Consider the following 19601-nt stretch of genomic DNA (forward strand, 5'->3'; position numbering starts at 1 on the left):
GCAGAGAGGTAGCAGCGTGGCTAACGTTAGCCGTGATGCTAGCGGAGTGTTGCGAAGGTGCGAAAGAAGGTGCGAATCTGGTAACAAATGAAGGAAGAATTAATTCCCAATAAAAACAGCAAGGGGTCCATCGTCTGGCGGTGGTTCGGCTTCAAGCGGGAATGTCGAATAGACAACTTTAATTCGTCAAGTGTGGGGCACAAGCGTTACTACCAAAAATAACATTACTGATAATATGTAGCATCATTTGAAAAGTCACCTGCTAATAACTTTATTAAATACAGTTTTGGTAAATTGACTTAGTTGTCATGTCCTTCTCTGCATGAAAGTCTTAAATCATGGGTGTCAAACTCTGGCCGGCGGGCCAAATTTGGCCCTCCGTGCAATTTCCTTTGGCCCTTGAGGCAATATCAAATTAACATTAGAGCTGGCCCGCCGCTACTATACAGTGGCAGAGCCGCTGTAACACTGCATTCGCCGCTAATACTAATACTTTCCAACTCTCCCGATTTTTCCAACCATTCTCCCGAATTTCTCCAGATTTCCAGCCGGACAACAATATTGGGGGCGTGCCTATAGGGCACAGCCTTTAGCTCTGTCCAAAATATGTTGTCACGTCCGCTTTTCCTCCATACAAACAGCGTGCCGGCCAAGTCACATAATACATGCGACTTATACATACACTTAAGTGAATGCCAGCATACTTGCTCAACAGCCATACAGGTCAGACTGAGGGTGGCCGTATAAACAACTTTAACACTGTTACAAATATGCGCCGCACTGTGAACCCACACCAAACAATAATGACAAACACATTTCGGGAGAACATCCGCACCGTAACACAACATAGACACAACAGAACAAATACCCACAACCCCTTGCAGCACTAACTCTTCCGAGACACTACAATATGCACTCCCCGCTACACCCTAACCGCGCCCCCCACCCATCTCACTGTTATTTTATTTTAAGATTTATTAGCCTGTGGAAAAATGTTACCTCAGAAGGCTGCAAATAGAAAAGAGGCATTAAATGTTTTATTTAAATTGTATTAATTTTACCATTGATGTTTTTTTTTTTTTTTTGGGAAAGTTGATTTTGCACTATTAAGTTATATAATTATTGCTTGTTCCATATTCAGAGGTAAAGCAAAACAGTTTAGCAAACTGAGCAATAATTAACAATTTATTCATGCACTTTTTCTTGCTACTTCAAGGCTTGAATGTTTGATTCATTCATTATTGTTATTTTATTTTCAAATGTATTATTAGCCTGTGGAAAAAGTTTATTGTGATATTTACCTCAGAAGGCTGCAAATAGAAAAGAGTCATTCAATTTTTATTTAAATTTCATTTGATATACCATTGATATATTTTTAATTATTATTATTACTATTTGAAACTGGATTTTGCATGTCACTAAAGTTATATAAACCTAGCTTGTTCAATATTCAATGCAAAACTTGTTTGGGTCCTTATTAAAAGGTTCATTTGTTCAACCTTGGCCCGCTGCATTGTTCAGTTTAAAATTTCGGCCCACTCTGTATTTGAGTTTGACACCCCTGTTTTAAATGATCATATATGAATGCAGTATGAACAAAAATCTTTTAATGTAGACACATAGATTCATCATCCTGCTGTGATTATATGTATCAAGTGTTCATTCAGGGCTAAGTCAAAATACCGAGATATATATTGCGATATTAAAAAAAGGCCGTATCACCCAGCCCTAACGTCAATAATCGATAAATGGATGTATTTATTGTAAATAAGGTAAGACAGACAGCCAGCTCACTGAGAGCTCCGAGCAGCTCCTTTATTTTAAGGCACTTATGGTCCGGTTTTGCAACTTTGGGAATTAATTTAACTGTTCCTCATTACAAAATGGACTGTTTTTAAAAGTTGCAAGCGATAAACCAGGGTTCAAATTGAACGCCCTAGTCACTTGCCGGAATGCCCCCCAAAAATTGACCAACATCGACGACAAGAACATGCCGTGACCGCCTTTGGCTTTTTACTTGCTGATTGACAATTATAATAAATGATAAATGGGTTGTACTTGTATAGCGCTTTTCTACCTTCAAGGTACTCAAAGCGCTTTGACACTACTTCCACATTTACCCATTCACACACACATTCACACACTGATGGAGGGAGCTGCCATGCAAGGCGCTAACCAGCACCCATCAGGAGCAAGGGTGAAGTGTCTTGCTCAGGACACAACGGACGTGACGAGGTTGGTACTAGGTGGGACTTGAACCAGGGACGCTCGGGTTGCGCACGGCCACTCTCCCCACTGCGCCACGCCGTCCTAATTGAAATGTAATTGTTCAGTTGAATAAATTAATAAAAACAATGACATGACATTTTCAACTGTTTAAGACATCGCAAAATTACCGTTAATTGGTGTAAACCACATTTTGGAAGCGTGTGTCAAAGGCCAACAGACAACGAGAACGGCCGAGTTGTTCTGAGATTTTCCGAGAGATAGAGTAGTTCAGTGTTTTTCAAGCACGGTGTGCTGTGTGATACAGTCTGGTGTGCTGTGGGACATTATCTAATTTCACATATTTGGGTTAAAAACATTTTATGCAAAGCAGTAATTCTAGTCTGCAAATGATGTGTTGTTGAGTGTCTGTGCTGTCTAGAGCTCGGCAGAGTAACCGTGTAATACTCTTCCATATCAGTAGGTGGCAGACGGTAGCTAATTGCTTTGTAAATGCAGCTAAACAAAAAGGTGAGTGCCCTTAAGAAAAGGCATTGAAGCTTAGGGAAGGCTATGCAGAATGAAACTAAAACTGAACTGGCTAAAAAATAAACAAAAACAGAATGCTGGACGACAGCAAAAACTTACTGTGGAGCAAAGACGGCGTCCACAATGTATATGCAAACATGACATGACAATCAACAATGTGCCCACAAAGAGGGTTAAAAACAACTGAAATATTCTGTATTGCTAAAACAATGTAAATGCGGGTAATATTGCTCAAAAGAAGGAAAAAGAGGAAAATACCAAGAAAAGAGAAAAAAAAACACTAAAATAGGAGCGCAAGACAAGAACTAAAACACTACACACAGGAAAACAGCAATAAACTCAAAATAAGTCATGGCGTGATGTGACAGGTGGTGTCAATACACCTACTGTGAGACAAGAGCTATATTGATGCATGCCTGGTTATGGTTTAAAGTCATATTCTACAATTGCCACTATTACTTTTAACTGTCAACTGAGTTTATGATTTCTGCTGGTAGTGTGCCTCCGGATTGTTTCAATGCAAAAAATGTGCCGTGGCTCAAAAAAAGGTTGAAAAACACTGCACTAGTTGAATCGGGGTCCGGAAGGACGTCAGGTGTTCAGTGAATTTAGGTCCGGCAGCTCTCAAAATGCAGAGTAAGAAACAAATCAAAACAAGATAACACAAATAATTACACGCTGATGGTAAAAAATGTGGTAAACTACACAATTTATGTGTGTAGTCTGCGCACTACACACAGAATGAAATATTTAAATCATAATAAAACAAACTAATTCTGTACCTCCTGAAATTTGGGGAAATAGTCTAAAAGTTCAGTAGGGCAGAATGGTGGTTCTCTCTAAAATGCAAATTAAATACAAAATTAATCTTTAACTGGTTTAAATTAAACTCCTGAAATAACTTGTGCTTGGAATCAAACATTTAGATCAATCGCACGGCCCGCGGGCCAGATCAGGGCCGCGAACAGGTTTTATCCGGCCTGTGAGATGAGTTTGCTAAGTATAAAAAAAAGAAACATTTTTAATAAAACTGCTGTTCTAAATGTGTCCACTAGATATCACAATAGCAAATATTTGCATCTTTGTAGATGATGCTACATATTTAAAACAAATAAACCACATGATGCTAGTGCACCAGTCGAGGAAAATGAGCAAACGACATGAACTGTAATTTGATTTTGATATCACCAATGAGTTGACTGATGAACAGTATCACATCATTTATTCAGAAAGTATAAATAACAACAAATAAATGGTAGAATAACATTAACCGCAACATGTTGTCCAGGGTGTACGCCGCCTCCCGCCCGATTGTAGCTGAGATAGACTCCAGCGCCCCCCGCGACCCCGAAGGGAATACGCGGTAGAAAATGGATGGATGGAGTTGACTGATGAACATTATCACATATTTTTTTCAGAAAGTATAAATAACAACAAATAAACAGTAGAATACTAATCACAGCGACATGTTGTCCAGGGTGAATCCTGCCTTCCGCCCGATTGTAGCTGATATAGGTTCCAGCGCCCCCCACGACCCTGAAGGGAATAAGCGGTAGGAAATGGATGGATGGAGTTGACTGATGAACATTATCACATAATTTATTCAAAAAGTATAAATAACAAAAAATAAATGGTAGAATATTAACCGCAACGTGTTGTCCAGGGTGTACGCCGCCTTCCGCCCGATTGTAGCTGAGATAGGCTCCAAAGCCCCCGGCGACCCCGAAGGGAATAAGCGGTAGGAAATGGATGGATGGAGTTGACTGATGAACATTATCACATAACTTTTTCAGAAAGTATAAATACCAACAAATAAAGGGTAGAATACGAATAACCGCAACATGTTGTCCAGGGTGTACACTGCCTTCCGCCCGATTGTAGCTGAGATAGGCCCCAGCGCCCACTGCGACTCCAAAGGGAATACGCGGTAGAAAATGAATGGATGGAGTTGACTGATGAACATTATCACATAAATTATACAGAAAGTATAAATAACAACAAATAAACGGTAGAATACTATTAACTGCAACGTGTTGTCCAGGGTGTACGCCGCCTTCCGCCCGATTGTAGCTAACATAGGCTCCAAAGCCCCCCCGCGACCCCGAAGGGAATAAGCGGTAGGAAATGGATGGATGGAGTTGACTGATGAACATTATCACATAATTTTGTCAGAAAGTATAAATAACAACAAATAAACGGTAGAATACTAATAACCGCAACATGTTGTCCAGGGTGTACTCCGCCTTCCGCCCGATTGTAGCTGAGATAGACTCCAGCGCCCCCCGCGACCCCGAAGGGAATACGCGGTAGGAAATGGATGGATGGAGTTGACTGATGAACATTATCACATAAATTATTCAGAAAGTATAAATAACAACAAATAAACGGTAGAAGACTATTAACTGCAACGTGTTGTCCAGGGTGTATCCTGCCTTCCGCCCGATTGCAGCTAAAATAATGTCCAAAGCCCCCCGTGACCCCGAAAGGAATAAGCGGTTGAAAAATGGATGGATGTATATGTATATATATCAGTGCTGCGAATCTTTGGGTGTCCCACGAGTCGATTCAATATCGATTCTTGGGGTCGTGATTCAATTATATATCGATTTTTTTGATTCAACGCGATTCTCGATTCCAAAACGATATTTTTCCGATTCAAAACGATTGTGTATTCATTCAATACATAGGATATCATCAGGATCTACCCCAGTCTGCTGACATGCTAGCAGAGTAATAGATTTAAAAAAAAAAAAAAGCTTTTATAATTGTAAATAACGAAGTTTTATCAACTGATTGCAATAATGTAAATTTGTTTTAACTACTAAACGAACCAAAAATATGACTTATTTTATCTTTGTGAAAACATTGGACACAGTTAAAACAGGTTTGGTTTTGGAATTAGATTGCATTGCTATGGTATTGCTGTGTATTGGTTTGTTGGATTGATTTAAAAAAAAAAAATAAAATTAAAAAAAAATTTAAAAATCAACTTTTTTAAAAATGAAGATTGGTTCTGAATGTGAGAATTGCGATTCATCTTCGAAACGATTTTTTCTCACACCCTTAATATATATATACACATTCCGAAGGGTATAAGTGGCAGAAAATGGATGGATGGATGTAAGGGTAAAAAAAAACAACAACATTATGACGTGAACATTAGGGTTAGGCGCAATAAGTGCTCAACTTCAGCCTAAACCCTTTCGGTCTGCAACATTTGTTTTTGTTTTTTAATTTATTAATGTACAACAGTTTGTTTATGTAAAACTGTTTGTTTATTTTGTTGACCATTGACCGAAGAAATACTGTATTTCCTTGAATTGCCGCAGGGCATATAGTATGCGCCTGCCTTGAATTACTGCCGGGTCAAACTCGCTTCGCAAAATAATTAGCGCATGCTTAGTATTACCACCGGGTCAAACTCGTCACGTCACGAGTGACACTTCACCTGTCATCATTTTCAAAATGGAGGAGGCTGATTTCAATACCGGTAATTTGAAACCACATAAAGGGAAGAAGATTAAGAGCTATTCAGTAGGATTTAAGGTCCAAGCATACATCGCACTCAAATTTTTACTGCATGCCTTTGGTAAGTGCCGGAGTGAGAAGAGGTTTTAAAATAATTAGTGCATGCTTACTTTTACCGCATGCCTTTGGTAAGCGCGGGAGTGAGAAAAGGTTTTAAATTAATTAGCGCCCCGGCGGCGATTCAAGGAAATATGGTATTAATGTTGTTAACATTTCACCAATCTCGCGCACTTTGCAAGTTATACGTCATGTCCATTGTGCGCAAGCAATTTGCATATCGCAAGACGAGATTTTGTGGATGGTTTAGTCAGTAACACCCTATATTATTATATTTTATAAATAGTAAACCAAGTTGGGGTAGTAGTTTAGTCAGTAGTTTAGTCGTGGATGTACACTGTATAGTGGTTAGGGTTGCAGTGATTTGAGGGCAATACTCAGTTATATTGTCCCAACTACAAAAGTATAGATTTACATAAGTATTTAATAAATTATTTTGACACCAAAAACATGTTTTGCGCCCATTGATTTGCAAAATGTGCACCACACATTGGAAGCAATTTGCAAAAAGATTGCCCATTACACAAATTTGCAAAATGCGTTTTTTGCAAATTGCTCACATTGGTATTGTGCCTACAACAATAATAAAACTATACAAGAACAGCCCATTTACCATTTACGAATAAATCCAAACATTTCAGAATGTACTATTTTTTTTTTTTTAACAAATAAAACAAGCTGAAATTGTCTTTATTTTTTAGTTATCTTGCCGTGATTTCTTCGCCAGTCCAGCCCTACTTTAGAGTAGATTTTTCACCATGTGGCCCCCGGTCTGAAATGAGTTTGACACCCCTGATTTAGATGCACTTTGAAATATTGTTTTATTGTTTATTGATGAAAAAAACGTTGTATGCTGAGATGATCAACACATTTCAGGCAAAAATCGCAACAAATCCTGTTTTCGGTATCAGCAATAATTGCCATGTGTTGACTTGGTATTGGATCGATACCAACATGTGCGATATCGCACTACTTAATATTTTTTTAAATTTCACATCAATAAGACGAGGTGTGGAATTTTACCCAGCATTTATGTTGGTGTGTTGATAAATAAAACAGAGAAAATATCAAAGTTACACTCACCAGGCAGGCAGTCCCCGAGCGTCCTGAACTCCCCGGGAAAACAAACAAAACTTCCGTCGCCCTCCTCTTCCTCCTTCACGCTTCGTGTTCGACGCGACAAAACGGACTTAGTGGCGGACACCGGCTGTTCGGCGTGTTCCGGCGCTTCTTCCGAGTAAAGAGGTCGGCGGTAAGAGCGCACACGGTAAGGCCGAGCGAGGTCCGGTGCGGAAATAGAGCTCCGTCCTCCTCCTCATTAACAGCCGGGCTTCACGTCTCCTGGCCGCCAAGACCCGCAGGTTACCTCCCACTTAAGGGGCGGGGCGAGGACAAGTGGGGCTTCCGGCCACTTGGCAACTACTCAGTAAGAAAAGTAGCCATTGGCTGTCCCAAAAAGTCCGACTGAAGCTACCAAACATTTTTTTTCAACTTTTATTAGTAGATTGCACAGTACAGTACATATTTCGTACAATTGACCACTAAATGGTAACACCCCAATAAGTCGGGTGTCCGCGTTAATCAATTCATGGTATGAATGTGATGGTTTAGTAAGTATGAATTGTTTTAGTTATATTGTAAACCTTAGACCAGTGGTTCTCTACCTTTTTTCAGTCATGTACCCCCTGTGAACGTTTTTTTAATTCAAGTGGTTCTCAAGTGGGGGTACTTGAAGCTATGCAAAGGGGTACGTGAGATTTTTGTAAAATATTCTAAAAATAGCAACAATTCAAAAATCCTTTATAAATATATTTATTGAATAATACTTCAACAAAATACGAATGTAAGTCCATAAACTGTGAAAAGAAATGCAACAATGCATCAAGTTGATGAATCCAGATGGATCTCTATTACAATGCCCAAAGAGGACACTTTAAGTTGATGATTTTAGTTTTAGTTTTTAGTTTATTAAGGATCCCCATTAGTCTACACCGCAGTGGAGACTATTCTTCCTGGGGTCCAGGCAAAAAACATCACACAACCACAGAACAAAAGATCAAAATGCAGTTGGCAACTACTCAGTAAGAAAAGTAGCCATTGGCTGTCCCAAAAAGTCCGACTGAAGCTACCAAACATTTTTTTTCAACTTTTATTAGTAGATTGCACAGTACAGTACATATTTCGTACAATTGACCACTAAATGGTAACACCCCAATAAGTCAGGTGTCCGCGTTAATTAATTCATGGTATGAATGTGATGGCTTAGTAAGTATGAATTTTTTTAGTTATATTGTAAACCTTAGACCAGTGGTTTTCTACCTTTTTTCAGTCATGTACCCCCGGTGAACGTTTTTTTTAATTCAAGTGGTTCTCAAATGGGGGTACGTGAGATTTTTGTAAAATATTCTAAAAATAGCAACAACTCAAAAATCTTTTATAAATATGTTTATTGAATAATACTTCAACAAAATACGAATGTAAGTCCATAAAGTGTGAAAAGAAATGCAACAATGCATCAAGTTGATGAATCCAGATGGATCTCTATTACAATGCCCAAAGAGGACACTTTAAGTTGATGATTTTAGTTTTAGTTTTTAGTTTATTAAGGATCCCCATTAGTCTACACCGCAGTGGAGACTATTCTTCCTGGGGTCCAGGCAAAAAACATCACACAACCACAGAACAAAAGATTAAAATGCAGTTGGCAACTACTCAGTAAGAAAAGTAGCCATTGGCTGTCCCAAAAAGTCCGACTGAAGCTACTAAACATTTTTTTAAAAACTTTTATTAGTAGATTGCACAGTAACTGTACATATTTCGTACAATTGACCACTAAATGGTAACACCCCAATAAGTCGGGTGTCCGCGTTAATCAATTCTCGGTATGAATGTGATGGCTTAGAAAGTATGAATTGTTTTAGTTATATTGTAAACCTTAGACCAGTGGTTTTCTACCTTTTTTCAGTCATGTACCCCCTGTGAACGTTTTTTTAATTCAAGTGGTTCTCGAATGGGGGTACTTGAAGGTATGCAAAGGGGTACGTGAGATTTTTGTAAAATATTCTAAAAATAGCAACAATTCAAAAATCCTTTATAAATATATTTATTGAATAATAAATATGAATGTAAGTTCATAAACAGTGAAAAGAAATGCAACAATGCATCAAGTTGATGAATCCAGATGGATCTCTATTACAATCCCCGAAGAGGGCACTTTAAGTTGATGATTTTAGTTTTAGTTTATAGTTTATTAAGGATCCCCATTAGTCTACACCGCAGTGGAGACTATTCTTCCTGGGGTCCAGGCAAAAAACATCACACAACCACAGAACAAAAGATTAAAATGCAGTTGGCAACTACTCAGTAAGAAAAGTAGCCATTGGCTGTCCCAAAAAGTCCGACTGAAGCTACTAAACATTTTTTTTTTAACTTTTATTAGTAGATTGCACAGTAACTGTACATATTTCGTACAATTGACCACTAAATGGTAACACCCCAATAAGTCGGGTGTCCGCGTTAATCAATTCATGGTATGAATGTGATGGTTTAGTAAGTATGAATTTTTTTAGTTATATTGTAAACCTTAGACCAGTGGTTTTCTACCTTTTTTCAGTCATGTACCCCCTGTGAACGTTTTTTTAATTCAAGTGGTTCTCAAATGGGGGTACGTGAGATTTTTGTAAAATATTCTAAAAATAGCATTAATTCAAAAATCCTTTATAAATATATTTATTGAATAATACTTCAACAAAATACGAATGTAAGTCCATAAAGTGTGAAGAGAAATGCAACAATGCATCAAGTTGATGAATCCAGATGGATCTCTATTACAATCCCCAAAGAGGGCACTTTAAGTTGATGATTTTAGTTTTAGTTTTTAGTTTATCAAGGATCCCCATTAGTCTACACCGCAGTGGAGACTATTCTTCCTGGGGTCCAGGCAAAAAACATCACACAACCACAGAACAAAAGATTAAAATGCAGTTGGCAACTACTCAGTAAGAAAAGTAGCCATTGGCTGTCCCAAAAAGTCCGACTGAAGCTACTAAACATTTTTTTAAACTTTTATTAGTAGATTGCACAGTACAGTACATATTTCGTACAATTGACCACTAAATGGTAACACCCCAATAAGTCAGGTGTCCGCGTTAATCAATTCTCGGTATGAATGTGATGGTTTAGTAAGTATGAATTGTTTTAGTTATATTGTAAACCTTAGACCAGTGTTTTTTTACCTTTTTTCAGTGATGTACCCCCTGTGAACGTTTTTTTTAATTCAAGTACCCCCTAATCCAGTGGTTCTCAAATGGGGGTACGCGTACCCCTGGGGGTACTTGAAGGTATGCCAAGGGGTACTTGAGATTTTTCAAAAATATTCTAAAAATAGCAACAATTAAAAAATCCTTTATAAATATATTTATTGAATAATACTTCAACAAAATATGAATGTAAGTCCATAAAGTGTGAAAAGAAATGCAACAATGCATCAAGTTGATGAATCCAGATGGATCTCTATTACAATCCCCAAAGAGGGCACTTTAAGTTGATGATTATTTGTTTTAGTTTTTAGTTTATTAAGGATCCCCATTAGTCTACACCGCAGTGGAGACTATTCTTCCTGGGGTCCAGGCAAAAAACATCACACAACCACAGAACAAAAGATTAAAATGCAGTTGGCAACTACTCAGTAAGAAAAGTAGCCATTGGCTGTCCCAAAAAGTCCGACTGAAGCTACTAAACATTTTTTAAAAAACTTTTATTAGTAGATTGCACAGTAACTGTACATATTTCGTACAATTGACCACTAAATGGTAACACCCCAATAAGTCAGGTGTCCGCGTTAATCAATTCTCTGTATGAATGTGATGGCTTCATAAGTATGAATTGTTTTAGTTATATTGTAAACCTTAGACCTGTGGTTTTCTACCTTTTTTCAGTCATGTACCCCCTGTGAACGTTTTTTTAATTCAAGTGGTTCTCAAATGGGGGTACTTCAAGCTATGCCAAGGGGTACGTGAGATTTTTGTAAAATATTCTAAAAATAGCAACAATTCAAACATCCTTTATAAATATATTTATTGAATAATAAATATGAATGTAAGTTCATAAACAGTGAAAAGAAATGCAACAATGCATCAAGTTGATGAATCCAGATGGATCTCTATTACAATCCCCAAAGAGGGCACTTTAAGTTGATGATTTTAGTTTTAGTTTTTAGTTTATTAAGGATTCCCATTAGTCTACACCGCAGTGGAGACTATTCTTCCTGGGGTCCAGGCAATAAACATCACACAACCACAGAACAAAAGATTAAAATGCAGTACAACATGATCCAATAATAAATTGTCATAATACAAAAATAGCAACAACAAAGAACCAAAAAATACTATTACATTTTGTTACATAATAATTTTCATACCAAAGATAAAAATAGCAATGTAAAAATAGTTACTTCTATGTGTAGAAATCTTTATTTTTTATAATTGAATCATTTGTTTATATTTCAACAAGTTTTTAGTTGTTTTTTTTCCCCAAATAGTTTAAGAAAGACCACTACAAATGAGCAATATTTTGCACTGTTATACAATTTAATAAATCAGAAACTGATGACATAGTGCTGTATTTTAATTCTTTATCTCTTTTTTTAAACCATAAATGCTTTGCTCTGGTTAGGGCAGTGGTTCTCACCTTTTTTCAGTGATGTACCCTGTGTGAACATTTTTTTTTAATTTCAAGAGTCAAAACATATCATATATGTTGGAACTAAGAGTCAAATCATAAATATGTTGGAACTAAAATCAAAGCATATTATATAAGTTGGTACTAAGTCAAAGCACATATCTGTTGGAACTAAGAGTCAAAGCATATCATATATGTTGGAACTAAGAGTCAAAGCATATCATATCGGTTGGAACTATGAGTCAAAGCATATCATATATGTTGGAACTAAGAGTCATCTTTGCTCAATTCCGTTTTAATATTTGGCGAGCCAGATCAATGAGACCAACGGGCCGGATGTGGCCCTTGGGCCATAGTTTGCCCACCCCTGCAATCAGAGCAAATCATTTTTGGTTGAAAAAAAGAGATAAACACGTAAAATAAAGCACTTTGTCATTAGTTTCTGATTTATTAAATTGTATAACAGTGTAAAATATTGCTAATTTGTAGTGGTCTTTCTTGGACTATTTAGGAGAAGAAAAAAACTAAAAACTTGTTGAAAAATAAACAAGTGATTCAATTCTAAATGCATATTTCTCCACATAGAAGTAATCATCAACTTAAAGTGCCCTCTTTGGGGATTGTAATAGAGATCCACCTGGATTCATCAACTTACTTCTAAACATTTCTTCACAAAAAAAGAAATCTTTAACATCAATATTTATGGAACATGTCCACAAAAAAATCTAGCTGTCAACACTGAATATTGCATTGTTGTATTTCTTTTCACACTTTATGAACTTACATTCATATTTTGTTGAAGTATTGAAGGATTTTTGAATTGTTGCTATTTTTAGAATATTTAAAAAAACTCTCAAGTACCCCATGGCATACTTTCAAGTACCCCCAGGGGTACACGGACCCCCATTTGAGAACCACTGCCTTAGACGATTCGATTGATTGAAACTTTTATTAGTAGATTGCAGAGTAACAGTACATATTCTCTACAATTGACCATTAAAGGCCTACTGAAATGAGATGTTCTTATTCAAACGGGGATAGCAGCTCCATTCTATGTGTCATACTTCATCATTTCACCATATTGCCATATTTTTGCTGAAAGGATTTAGTAGAGAACATCCACCATAAAGTTCGCAAATTTTGGTCGCTATTAAAAAAATCAATCAATCAATGTTTATATATACTATCAAATATAGTAGCGAGGGTCCCGTCCAAAGTGGAGCCAACAGGAAACCATCCTAGGCGGAGGCGGATCAGCAGCGCAGAGATGTCCCCAACCGATCCATCCTGGGTCCCGACTATGGACAGCCAGTACTTCATCCATGGCCACCGGACCAGACCCCCTCCACAAGGGAGGGGGTCATAGGAGAAAAAGAAAAGAAACGGCAGATCAACTGGTCTAAAAAGGAGGTCTATTTAAAGGCTAGAGTATACAGATGAGTTTTAAGGTGAGACTTAAATGCTTCTTCTGAGGTAGCATCTCGAACTGTTACCGGGAGGGCATTCCAGACACTTTACCCACCTGCTCCCAGTGCCACCCACACTGGTTTAAATGTAACTTAGATATTGGGTTTCACTATGTAAAGCACTTTGAGTCACTAGAGAAAAAGTGCTATATAAATATAATTCACTTCACTTCACTTGTTTAATTGTTTGGTTGTCAAATGTTAAAGTTGTATTATTAAATAGAGGTCGGTGTCTAGCAGGACCGATAATCAGCATTTCCGTTTTGTTGGCGTTAAGTTGCAAAAAGTTGGTGGACATCCATTGTTTAATTTCATTAAGACACGCCTCCAGCTGACTACAATCCGGCGTGTTGGTCAGCTTTAGGGGCATGTAGAGTTGGGTGTCATCAGCATAACAGTGAAAGCTAACACCGTATTTGCGTATGATGTCACCTAGCGGCAGCATGTAGATGCTGAAGAGTGCAGGGCCAAGGACCGAACCCTGGGGAACTCCACACGTTACCTTAACATAGTCCGAGGTCACATTGTTGTGGGAAACACACTGAACCCTGTCAGTAAGACAAATCTAAATCTGTAGAATCAAATTTAAATCTTATTTCAAAGTCTTTTGAATTTCTTTTAAAATGTTTGTTCTGGGGCTTCACGGTAGCAGAGGGGTTAATGCGTCTGCCTCACAATACAAAGGTCCTGCAGTCCTGGGTTCAATCCCAGGCTCGGGATCTTTCTGTGTGGAGTTTGCATGTTCTCCCCGTGAATGCGTGGGTTCTCTTCCCACCTCCAAAGACATGCACCTGGGGATAGGCCCCTCCCACCTCCAAAGACATGCACCTGGGGATAGGCCCCTCCCACCTCCAAAGACATGCACCTGGGGATAGGTTGATTGGCAACACTAAATGGTCCCTAGTGTGTGAATGTTGTCTGTCTATCTGTGTTGGCCCTGTGATGAGCTGGTGACTTGTCCAGGGTGTACCACGCCTTCCGCCCGATTGTAGCTGAGATAGGCGCCAGCGCCCCCCGCGACCCCAAAAAGGGAATAAGCGGTAGAAAATGGATGGTTGGATGGATGTTTGGTCTGGAAAATCTAGAAGAAATAATGATTTGTCTTTGTTAGAAATATAGCTTGGTCGAATTTGTTATATTTTCTAACAAAGTGCAGATTGGATTTTAACCTATTTAAAACATGTCATCAAAAATATATATTTAATGTGAGGAATCATTAAGATGATCAGTGTTTCCACAAAGATAAATATAATTTTTTATTAATAATAACATAGAGTTAAAGGTAAATTGAGCAAATTGGCTATTTCTGGCAATTTATTTAAGTGTGTATCAAACTGGTAGCCCTTGGCATGAATCAGTACCCAAGACGTAGCTCTTGCTTTCAAAAAGGTTGCTGACCCCTGCTCTATGGTATGTTGTTAAAATTCCATGTTTTATTGTTCATAGTAGATATTGTAAATCCCACTTTTTTTATTCTCATGTATATTTTGTTTGTCACATTCAGTAAAAAACTGTAAAATTTCATTCCGTTTTTAAGGTGGTGTGTCATGAAGTGAAGTATATTTATATAGCGTTTTTCTCTAGAGACTCAAAGCGCTTTACATAGTGAAACCCAATATCTAAGTTACATTTAAAGCAGTGTGGGTGGCACTGGGAGCAGGTGGGTAAAGTGTCTTGCCCAAGGACACAACGGCAGTGACTAGGATGGCGGAAACGGGAATCGAACCCAGAACCCTCAAGTTGCTGGCACGGCCATTCTACCAACCCAGTTAATCCGCCCCGTCATAACGTTCCTAGGATTCTATGACCTTTGGTATTAGTGTTCCTAAAAAAAAAGGGACCCAAACACACATACTGTACAGCACATGTTTACAGCTAAATATGTAGATATCATTTCTACACACACACACATTGGCCCCCAGACACATTTTTTCTCTCAATGTGGTCGGCCGAGTCAAAATATTTGCCCAACTCTTCCATTCAGTATAGACCGAGGCTTTCTCAACAGGCGGACCAAGGGCCAGACCTCACTTACACACACATTCCGTATTTTTACATGCACTAAAAAAAACTAAAAATTTGCATGAATTTGGTCGAAAACAGCTTTTTAGAACACATGTGAAACCTTAAATAGTTTCTTTCTAATGATGGGATTAACATACTGTATTTCCTTGAATTGCCGCCGGGTATATAGTATGCGCCTGACTAGAATTACTGCCGGGTCAAACTCGTCTCGCAAAATATTATTTTCATTAGCGCATGTCTAGAATTTCTGGCGGGCCAAACTCGTTTCGCGAAATAATTAGCGCATGCCTAAAAATTTCCGCCAGGTCAAACTCGTCACGTCACGAGTGACACTTCACCTGTCATCATTTTCAAAATGGAGGAGGCTGATTTCAATCATTTGAAACCGCACAAAGGGAAGAAGATTAAGAGCTATTCAGTAGGATTTAAAGTCTAAAGCAGGGGTCGGGAACCTTTTTGGCTGAGAGCCAAAAAGGCAAATATTTTAAAAAGTTTTTCCGTAAGAGCCATATCATATTTTTTTTAACACTGAACACAACTAAACGTGTGCATTTTTAAGTAAGACCAACATTTCTAGAGTACAAAAAGTCTCTTTTTCTTTGTATTAACATTGTTATTCTGAAGCTGGGGAGGAGGCGTGGCCTGCGGGCCTGCAGCGATCTGGGTTGGGCCAGGATCGGCCTTGAAATCAGTGACAGGTGCCTAGATGGCTCACCTGGGCCCTGTTATCTAATCACCTGTCGCTCTCTTATGAACAGCAGCCAGGAGGAGAGACAGGGTTCGGGCGAGAACGAAAGAGAAAAATACAATTGCTGGAAAGCAACTGAAAGACTTATTGAAAAATAAAACAATATTGTAACCCTGAAACAGGCTCTCATGTCGGTGCTTGGTGGTCTGAAGAACCCCCAGGAGGGCAAGCCCCACACTAACCAATAATAAATAACTTCTTACCATTAACGCAACTTCTTGATCAGGTGCAGTAGAAAATGGATGGATGGATTAACAATGCATGAGAATGTTTTATAATTTGAACGTTATTTTCAACACTGTGATTACAAGTGGAATTATTCATTACTTATCGTGTTAAGCAATGTCGGCTCAGATTTATCTGAGAGCCAGATGCAGTCATCAAAAGAGCCACATCTGGCTCGAGAGCCATAGGTTCCCTACCCCTGCTCTAAACTATTGAATATGCTAAAAAGAACAGTAAACAGCTATGTTTTATTAATATACCGTAGCTGCGTGTGTCAAATATGAGTCATTAAATGACTCCCGCCTCCTGGTGGTAGAGGGCGCTAGTGATCCTTCTTGCGACTACTCGGCTGCAGAAGAAGTGACAACAAGCAGCAATCGTTTATTTTTTCCTCTCGCTTGCACTTTTAACATGGAGGATTACATATCTAAAATAAAACAGTTTTCTAAACTGGACTTTCAATGGAAGCAGGAGGTAATAAAGGAAGATCTTCATCGAGACAGAGAGACTTTTAAAACTGAAGAAAGATAAGGAAGACTTCTATAAACAAGTTATTGAAGCTTTTGATCAGAAGGAGCTGCGCATGGACTTCATTTATAAGTAAAAGTAAATATTATGGTGGCGCTAATAAAATAATGTGTTTTTTTGTCCTTGTCAAGGAAACAATCCCTGCTAAGCAACAATTACCAGACAAGATGTCTGTCAACATTACTCTGTTGGTGGGAATTTAATCCCAAATATTAATTTCAAATCTCTTTTTGTTTGTTTTCATTGTAAATATTCCATAAAGTGGTGCCATAGCCCCACTACTTTTGCATTTTCCTTCACATAAAAAAAAACACATAAAATACACAAGAATGTGCTATACAAATTTAATTAACTTACCTTCACATCTATTAAAAGTTTAAAGAAATATCACGTTTATAAGTATTCATAGCCTTTGCTCAAAACTTTATTAATGCACCTTTGGCATCATAGGGGGACATAGCTCGGTTGGTAGAGAGGCCGTGCCAGCAACTTGAGGGTTGCAGGTTCGATCCCCGCTTCCGCTGTCCTTGTCACAGCCATCGTGTCCTTGGGCAAGACACTTTACCCACCTGCTCCCAGTACCACCCACACTGCTTTAAATGTAACTTAGATATTGTGATTCACAATGTAAAAGCACTTTGAGTCTCTAGAGAAAAAGTGCTATATAAATATAATTCACTTCACATGTATTAAAAGTACAAACAATCACATGTTTATAAGTATTCATAGGCTTTGCTCAAAACTATGTTGATGCACCTTTGGCATCATAGGGGGGGAACAGTTCGGTTGGTAGAGTGGCCGTGTCGGCAACTTGAGGGTTCCAGGTTCGATCCCGGCTTCACAATCCCCATCAATTACAGCCTCAAGTCTGTAGTTTGGTCCAATCCTCTTTCCAGCACCTCTCAATCTCCATCAGGTCATCCCGGACGTTACGGCCATTTAGGCACCGATATGTCACCAGAGCCGAGATGAAAAGTCAAGTTGTGATGAATCGAGAACCGATTCGATGTCTGCAAGCCGTTTTTCCATGCACATGCACGTACCGCGTCGACCAGGCTGCCTGTGCGTGCCAGCCGACTGGCGACTGCAGCACATGAGTCAGAGTCGGAGGAAACAAAGCGGCGTTTGGAGTCACTTCTCTGGTTCATTGTTCTGGTGGGGGTATGTAAAGTAGTTCTAGCGTACACACACACACACACACACACACACACACACACACACACACACACACACACACACACACACACGGTAAACTTAATTTTTTGTTGCAAATAATTAACTTAGAATTTCATGGCTGCAACACGTGCCAAAGTAGTTGGGAAAGGGCATGTTCACCACTGTGTTACATCACCTTTTCTTTGAACCCAGGGGTGTCAAACTCAAACACAGAGTGGGCCAACATTTTAAACTGAACAAAGCCGTGGGCCAAAGTTGAACAAATGAACCTTTTAATAGGGACCCAAACATATTTTGCATTGAATATTAAACAAGCAAGGCTTATATAACTTTAGTGACATGCAAAATCCAGTTTTAAATAATAATAATAATAATGAAAAAAATCAATGGCATATCAAATAATATTTCAATAAAAATGTAATGCCTCTTTTCTATTTGCAGCCTGCGAAGATAAATATCAAAATAAACTTTTTCCACAAGCTAATAATACATTTGAAAATAAAATAACAATAATGAATGAACCAAACATTCAAGCCTTAAAAGTAGGAAGAGAAAGTGCGTGAATGAATTGTTAATTATTGCTCAGTTTGTTAAACTGATTTGCTTGAACAATGAATATGGAACAAACAATAATTAAATAACTTAATAGTGCAAAATCTACTTTCAAAAAACAAATGCAAGACATCAATGGTATATTAAATAAATTGTAAATACAATTTAAATAAAACATTTAATGCCTCTTTTTTATTTGAAGCCTTGGATATTTAAGACTTTTAAAGTCATTTTGATAGTAGGCTAATATAGACACTTACGTCATGTGTTGTCTTCATTATAACACTTATATAGGACTTTTAAAGTCATTTTAATAGTAGGCTAATATAGACACTTACGTCAAGTGTTGTCTTCATTAAAACACTTCTATAAAACTTTTAAGGTCATTTTAATAGCAGGCTAATATAGACACTTACATCAAGTGTTGTCTTCATTAAAACACTTATATCAAACTTTTAAGGTCATTTTAATAGTAGGCTAATATAGACACTTACGTCAAGTGTTGTCTTCATTAAAACACTTATATAGGACTTTCAAAGTCATTTTAATAGTAGGCTAATATAGACACTTACGTCATGTGTTGTCTTCATTAAAACACTTCTATAAAACTTTTAAGGTCATTTTAATAGCAGGCTAATATAGACACTTACGTCAAGTGTTGTCTTCATTAAAACACTTATATAGGACTTTTAAAGTCATTTTGATAGTAGGCTAATATAGACACTTACATCAAGTGTTGTCTTCATTAAAACACTTATATAAGACTTTTAAAGTCATTTTGATAGTAGGCTAATATAGACACTTACGTCATGTGTTGTCTTCATTAAAACACTTATATAGGACTTTCAAAGTCATTTTAATAG

The 19601-nt window shown here is 37.9% G+C and overlaps 1 protein-coding gene across 3 annotated transcripts in view; it reads right to left on the minus strand.

Annotated features, from left to right (window-relative positions):
- Nucleotides 1-7709, minus strand: part of LOC133535576 (transcription factor SOX-13-like) — a 110212-nt gene extending 102503 nt beyond the window's left edge. For all 3 annotated transcript variants that reach the window (XM_061875523.1, XM_061875521.1, XM_061875522.1), the window contains exon 1: nt 7423-7709. The gene's annotated coding sequence lies outside the window, so the exon portion shown is untranslated. The remainder of the gene's footprint in view (nt 1-7422) is intronic.
- Between the last annotated feature and the right edge of the window lie 11892 nt (nt 7710-19601).

This window comes from Nerophis ophidion, linkage group LG16 (assembly GCF_033978795.1).
Source record: "Nerophis ophidion isolate RoL-2023_Sa linkage group LG16, RoL_Noph_v1.0, whole genome shotgun sequence".
NCBI classification, from domain to species: domain Eukaryota; kingdom Metazoa; phylum Chordata; class Actinopteri; order Syngnathiformes; family Syngnathidae; genus Nerophis; species Nerophis ophidion.